This window comes from Salmo trutta, chromosome 4 (genome assembly GCF_901001165.1).
Source record: "Salmo trutta chromosome 4, fSalTru1.1, whole genome shotgun sequence".
Taxonomy (NCBI): domain Eukaryota; kingdom Metazoa; phylum Chordata; class Actinopteri; order Salmoniformes; family Salmonidae; genus Salmo; species Salmo trutta.
Genome location: NC_042960.1, coordinates 49,131,436 through 49,137,842, shown reverse-complemented (window position 1 = coordinate 49,137,842; position 6,407 = coordinate 49,131,436). Strand labels below are relative to the sequence as shown.

Genomic DNA, 6,407 nt, shown 5'->3' with positions numbered 1-6,407 from the left:
TGGGAGGTGAAACGTTTTTTAACACACCTGCCAACTCGCCAGCTTTTTCCATTTGAGGCAAACCAATCCGAACAGGTATTTCAGGGCTTAAAATGAAAATGAAATGTGGAACAAAATTAACACAGAGGTGAGAGGAAGTTCAGCTCACTAAATTAGTCAAATCAAAGTGTGACTAGAAAAAGATGTAGTGCAGAACTAATGTCCCAGAACATGCATATTAAGCTTCATAGCCAACAAGAGTGCCAAGCTCCATATTATAAATGTGTCTTAGACATTGATCAGTATCAGTCAATATCAGTGGGGGGTCTATGCTTTGTTTATCCTAAAAGGTCATAAGTTACTCACAAAGTGTAGTTTCCTGTCAGTAGCATGGGTGTCGAGAATTTTCTGGACTCGACATACTACTATGGAACCTAGAGTAATGACATCAGTGAGTCACATCACATTAGCTTCATACAACAAAGTATGTAACATTATTGTGGGTTGTGCCATGGCAGAGATCTTTGTGGGCTATACTCAGCCTTGTCTCAGGATGGTAAGTTGGTGGTTGACGATATCCCTCCAGTGGTGTGGGGGCTGTGCTTGGCAAAATGGGTGGGGTTATATCCTGCCTGTTTGGCCCTGTCCGGGGGTATCGTCGGACGGGGCCATAGTGTCTCCCGACCCCTCCTGTCTCAGCCTCCAGTATTTATGCTGCATTCGTTTATGTGTCGGGGGGCTAGGGTCAGTCTGTTATATATGGAGTATTTCTCTTGTCTTATCCGGTGTCCTGTGTGAATTTAAGTATGCTCTCTCTAATTCTCTCTCTCTCTCTCTCTTTTTCTCTCTTTCTTTCTCTCTTCCTTTCTTTCTCTTGTAGGACCTGAGCCCTAGGACCATGCCTCAGGACTACCTGGCCTGATGACTCCTTGCTGTCCGCAGTCCACCTGGCCGTGCTGCTGCTCCAGTTTCAACTGTTCTGCCTGCGGCTATGGAACCCTGACCTGTTCACCGGACATGCTACCTGTCCCAGACCTGCTGTTTTCAACTCTATAGAGACAGCAGGAGCGGTAGAGATACTCTGAATGATTGGCTATGAAAAGCCAACTGACATTTAGTCCTGAGGTGCTGACCTGTTGCACCCTGGATAACCACTGTGATTATTATTATTTGACCCTGCTGGTCATCTATGAGCATTTGAACATCTTGGCCATGTTCTGTTATAATCTCCACCCGGCACAGCCAGAAGAGGACTGGCCACCCCTCACAGCCTGGTTCCGCTCTATGTTTCTTCCTAGGTTCTGGCCTTTCTAGGGAGTTTTTCCTAGCCACTGTGCTTCTACACCTGCATTGCTTGCTGTTTGGGGTTTTAGGCTGGGTTTCTGTACAGCACTTCGTGACATCAGCTGATGTAAGAAGGGCTTCATAAATACATTTGATTGATTGATTGATTGTTTCTCCTGTTTACAATCAATCAAAATGTATCTGCAATATTGCTCCCTTCACTCAAAAAAATAAACTATTCTATGTACAGTCAGATCCAAAATGACTGGCACCCTTGATAAAGATGAGAAAAAAAGACCGTATAAAATAAAGAATAGAAAAACAGCTATATTGCATGTATTTATTTGTGAAATGTATATTATTTTATACTAATACAATTGCTCAGAGAAAGAGATCTTGTTTAACAAGTAATTCAACATTTCAATACCTCACCTAGCGAGGATAATCGTACGGAGTCTTTTTCTAAAATGTTTTATGAAATTGGAGAACACATTAGGAATGATCCTAGACCATTCCTCCATACAGAATCTTTCCAGGTCCTTGATATCCTTTGTATGCACTCATGGACTGCCCTCTTCAATTCAAACCACAGGTTTTCAATGCTGTTCAAGTCTGGAGACTGAGATGGACATTGCAAAATGTTGATTTTGTGGTCAATTAACCATTTCTTTGCTGATTTTGATGTGTGCTTGAGGTTATTGTCTTGCTGGAAAATCCACTTGCGGCCAAGTTTCAGCCTCCTAGCAGAGGCACCTAGGCTAAAATATCCTGCTACTGGGTAAAGTTTATGACGCCATTGATCTTAACAAGGGCCCTAGGACCAGTGGTAGCAAAATAGCCCCATAAAATTAGATCCACCACCATATTCTACAGTAGGTATGGGGTTATTTTCTGCATTTGCATATTTCTTTTGATGCAAAACCCACCACTTGTGTGGGTGGCCGAAGAGCTCTATTTTCAACCCAATTAAAAACCTGCGGTTTGAATTGAAGAGGGCAGTCCATAAGCACGTACAAAGGATATCAAGGACCTGGAAAGATTCAGTATGGAGGAATGGTCTGAGATCCCTCCCAATATGTTCTCTAATCTCATAAAACATTTTAGAAAAAGGCTCTGTGCTGTTTTTCTCACAAGGTGAGTTATTGAAAGTTAATGAATTACAGGGGTGCCAATAATTTTGACCCTTATCTTTTTTAGAAAAAAAAGTATTTCTTGTTAAACAAGATATATTTCTCTGGCAACTGTATTAGTATAAAATAATAAAATGTTCTTTTTTTAGCATACAATATAGGCTAATATTTGTATTATTTATCTTATACAGTCTTTTTGCTCATCTTTATCATGGGTGCCAATAATTTTGTATTCTGACATTACTCCTTTTCTCCACTAACCTGTGCTGTATCCCAAGGTAAGACCTGGGATACAAATATGAGTGGATATAACACAGGCATTAAACATGTCAACAAAAGATATACCACATGAAAAAATATGAAATGTACCCACTGTAGCATGTAGCTAACTACTCTATATTATTGAGGCTTTGAATGTTTAAACTCTTTTAAAAATGTGATTTGGATCTCCGTTCTGATCCTAAGCAGTGTAATTTCAACAGAAAATACTGTATTAGTCTAGGGACACACTTATTTTATTATTTTTAAGTACAACATAAAAGTTTTGCTGTCCGTTAATGGCCAGAATGGCCATATAAAATAAAAGGAAGCTTATAAAGACATACAAAGTAAATACTTCTAAGTCCTGTATTACTTCCTATCCACATCTGATTGGTTAGTCTTGCCATTTGGTGTTGCTAAATGTAGTCACTGCTTCAGATAGATAGTCATAAAGGATAAATCATTAGAACGTGAATAGACTGAGGATGGATGGCAGAGTTGATGTGAGCATCTATCATTGGCTTTTCCATCAAAGACTTCCAGAAGACGTGCTCCTTCTCCCGTTGTTGGAATCTACAAAGCCCAGCTTAATCTCCAGCTCTGTGACTTCTGTCGCGTTTTCAATTGAGAGAAGTATCATTCATTTCCTACAATTTACTTTCCAGTTTAAAATTGTATATTGATTTTAATGTTTACTTAAGAACTGAAGCAGGAAGGTGGGGGGAACAAATAAACAAACATTTGTTGGTTTAGTTCGCACCTGTCCAGATCAATGACAGGGTCTCTCAGAATTTATTAAAGTGTGCGTCTGGTCAAATGCATTCGGTCTCGTTGAACCACACTCAATACCCTATTCCCTTATTTTCTCATGGATCCTTTTTTTTCTTTTAAGTAATGAACAAACATGACAAGACATCAGATCCCGTAATTTGAGAGAGGGGGATATTCATCTTGGCTGTCGAGTGTGATCAAAAGAAAGCTTAGACGTACACAGCCTGTTGTATCTGGCCAGGCTCTCATGAGGTCCACATTTTGTCAATACCACATCATTGGAAATTCATATGGGAGAGGTGGTTTACCCACAATCCTTTCAACAGCTTTTGAGCAAACACAAACAGTTTAGCTCGGAGCATGACGAAGTCTAGGCAAATTATACCCAAAACTTTTTTTCTTCCCCTTTTTACTCAACTGGAAGAAAAACAGTTTTCAAACTAGAGAAGATAGCTAATGACACGCAGCTTTAGATCTTGTCATTGGTGAACATCTGCACAAACTGCTTAGGGCCAAAACACCAAGTCATTAGCAGGGACTTTAATTATGCTCCTTATTATCAGACTTTATCTCAGGGGGACGGCTGTGTGGGAAACTAACATAGCAGAAAACCCACAGGAGGCCAGGACAGAAAAAGATGTGAATTTTGAACTGTGTTCCAGTACCGGGTGTGTGTGTTGTTACCTTTCTGAGGGAGGACTGAGCAGTAGACTCCTCTGGCCAAATACTGGGGTGGAGGACTGGGCAGCCAGGGTTGACCAGGCCACCCTGACTAGGGTTCTGGAACAGTCCTGTCTGGAAGACTTCCCTAGGGATTTCTGAGTCTTCAGACAGCCAGTCCCTACCTTGGGAGAGACCAGAAGCCCTATGGTCAGCACTATTGAATGCATTGCATTAGTTATCTAAATCACATGAATAAATGTAGTTTTTCCATTCTTTACAAGCAACAGATAACGAATGGGCTATTTTTCATGTGTTACAGATGTTCAATATAAGGACCTACAGTGCTTTAACAGGCTTTGGTCTGTAGCAGATGCCAAGGAGGGAGGAATGTTTATTTTTTGTCCCTTTTTCGCAACAACCAACAAACTACACAAAAGCAAAACGCCCACTAGAGAACACATTCCCCAAGGTGATCATGGTTTTGACTTCTGGTGATCATGGTTTCCACTTACGGTTTTGTTTAATTTTATAACATACAAAATCGGTATGTAGCTAGATAGTATGACTTAGTTATAGGAGCAGGTGTGAGCATTTTCACATATCCAATCAAATCAAATTGTATTTGTCACATACACGTGTTTAGCAGATGTTATTACGGGTGTTGCGAAATGCTTGTGCTTCTAGTTCCCGACAGTGCAGCAATATCTAACAAGAAATATCTAACAATTTCACAACAAATACCTAATACACACAAATCTAAGTCAAGGAATGGAATTAAGAATATATAAATATATGAACGAGCAATGTCAGAGCGGCATAGACTAACATACAGTAGATAGTATAGAATACAGTATATACATATGAGATGAGTAATGCAAGATATGTAAACATTATTAAAGTTACATTATTAAAGTGACTAGTGTTCCATTTATTAAAGTGGCCAATGATTTCAAGCCTTCCCTGTGGCTCAGTTGATAGAGCATGGTGTTTGCAATGCCAGCCTGGTGTGTGCAATGCCAGGGTTGTGGGTTTGATTCCCACGGGGGGCCAGTACAAAAACAAATGCATACTGACCTTGGGGTGAACAGGCAGTGGCTCGGGTGGTTGTTGTCCTTGATGATCCTTTTGGCCTTCCTGTGACATCGGGTGCTGTAGGTGTAATGGAGGGCAGGTAGTTTGCCCCCGGTGATGCGTTGTGCAGACCACTCCACCCTCTGGAGAGCACTGCGGTTGTGGGCGGTACAGTTGCCGTATCAGGCGGTGATACAGCCCGACAGGATGTTCTCAATTGTGCATATATTAAAGTTTGTGAGGGTTTTAGGTGACAAGACACATTTCTTCAGCCTCCTGAGGTTGAAGAGGTGCTGTTGCACCTTCTTCACCACACTGTTTGTGTGGTTGGACCATTTCAGTTTTTGGGTGATACAGTATGTACGCCGAGGAACTTAAAACTTTCCACCTTCTCCACTGGTGTCCCGTCGATGTGGATCTGGAGGTGCTCCCTCTGCTGTTTCCTGAAGTCCACGATCATATCTGTGACCAATGGATCTCTTCAATTTCTTCCTTTAGATCTGTTTCCTATTTTTCCTTATATGTTCTGAACCATCAGGTAGAGTTTCAAATCAACCCTTTATATAACTTGGCAATCAACTGCTTTGGCGTAGCAGCTTCTTTCAGTATTTTGTCTATGCTAAATGCCTTAGGTTCATCCAGATTCTGTTGAAGCGATTGAATATGATTTCTGAATTATAAGAACTTAAGAAATTGGCCTTGGATAATCCAAATCTTACTTTGATTGAATGACAGTAAAGATCCATGTTGAAAATTCATGATGACACGGAGGGAGGAATCTATGGAGAGAAAAATAAGAATTTCAGTACTGTACCATACAGTGCAAAAGCGGTAACCTGTAAGTTAGTCAAGTATTTCAGAAAATATAATTTATTTAAATCCACCTACACAGATATTAGTACATATAATCTCACCTCCCGTCTGCAGCAAAGCTGGTGGACCTGCTGTGGGGAAGGCTTCTTTTTGGTGGATGGGAGATGAGAAGATGGAGTCTCAATCACGGAGGCACTCAGAGTACTGGAGACCTGTAGCAGATAACAGATAAAATAATCAGCTAGTCAGTCATTCTAAGAGTAGTAGAGGGGCTAGGCAACATGTAACGACACACAGGGCCTAATTTCTTCTGCTATATATATTTTATATTCAAGAGTTTATCCCTTCATATAAAGACTATAAAAAAAGGTTCAACCAACAAGATAAAAAGGTTAAACCAAAGAGATAAAAAGCTTAAACCAATTAGATGAAAAG

At 40.5% G+C, this 6,407-nt stretch overlaps 1 long non-coding RNA gene across 1 annotated transcript; it reads right to left on the bottom strand.

Moving 5' to 3' along the window:
• Window positions 1-5,679: 5,679 nt before the first annotated feature.
• LOC115192505 (uncharacterized) lies at window positions 5,680-6,168 on the bottom strand. The gene is made up of 2 exons (XR_003877946.1): window positions 6,074-6,168; window positions 5,680-5,938 (listed from the first exon to the last, which is right to left on the bottom strand). It is a non-coding gene; the product is annotated as an uncharacterized LOC115192505 (long non-coding RNA).
• Window positions 6,169-6,407: the final 239 nt, after the last annotated feature.